Below are 1,241 nucleotides of genomic sequence, written 5' to 3'. Positions count from 1 at the left end.
GCTTGACCCAAGCCATGGTATTTTCAGCAACCTCATATGCATGTGAAAGCTGAACAGTGAATAAGGAAGACCTTGAGGTATATATAATATGAGTTAGAAGAAATTATGCATTTGAGTTATGGTGTTGGAGGAGAATATTGAAAGTGCCATGGGCTGTCAAAGAACCCATACATCCGTTTTGGAAGAAGTGCAGCCAGAGTGCTCCTTGGAGCACATCATCATTATTCTTTCCCAGGATGGCCAAGCATCGTCTCTCATACTTTGGACATATTGTCAGGAGGGATATTATGTTTGGTAAGGTGGAGGGTCAGAGAAAAAAAGGAAGACCTCCAACAAGATAGATTGGCCAAGTGGCAGCATTGATGGACTCAAGCGTGGCAACAGTAGTGAGGTTGGCCCAGGATTGGGCAGTGTTTCATTCTGCTGTACATAAGGTTGCTCTGAGTCCGTACGTACTTAACTGCAACCAGAAATGTTGGCAGTTCAAAGCCATTTTGCAGGAGAATGATATGGCAGTCAGCTCCTCTGAAGTTTAGTGGTGGTGGTGGTTGCTGGGGAGTCCATTCCTGCAGAAGGTTTCCAAGGCCTTTAATCTTTAGAGGAGCAGAAAGCCTCATCTTCTTCTGTGGGACCGCTGGTAGTTTCAAATTGCTGACTTTGAGTTTAGCAGCCCGACTTGTAATCACTACTCTACCACAGATCTTTTCTTTAAAGGTTACAGCCTCAGAAATTCTATGAAGCAGTTCTACTCTGCCAAATGAGTTTGCTGTGAGTAGCAATTGACCCGAAGGCCCCCAACAACAACAACAAATGTTTTCTACTGCATGACAAGTTCCCAGAAGGCAGAGAAGGTCCAATCTCCACTCACTATCATTGAGTCCCCAGAATCACTCCTAGTATCAAATGCAGGCTTGTCAAATATTTCTTCAAGTAACAAATTAAGTGATATGGCATAGCTTCTAACATTGTCTACCTTTTCTGAGTGCATTTCCAATAGTAACAAACACTAGACAGTTTTGAAAAATAGCTCATGTGTTCTCTAATTCTTTTTTTTTATTGTGCTGAGTAGTTATGTAACAAAATATGCCACTTTAACAATTTTTGGATGCACACTTTAGTGACATTAATTATTTTTATCACACAGTGTGACCATCATCATTATTCTTTTTTTTAAAGTTTTTATTGCAAATTATGTGATAGTTGTTTTGTTTTTTCTCTTTATTATTATTATTATTTTTTAA

This window comes from Chrysochloris asiatica, unplaced genomic scaffold (assembly GCF_000296735.1).
Source record: "Chrysochloris asiatica unplaced genomic scaffold, ChrAsi1.0 scaffold03539, whole genome shotgun sequence".
NCBI lineage: Eukaryota > Metazoa > Chordata > Mammalia > Afrosoricida > Chrysochloridae > Chrysochloris > Chrysochloris asiatica.
Note: the sequence above shows the minus strand (reverse complement) of the source record.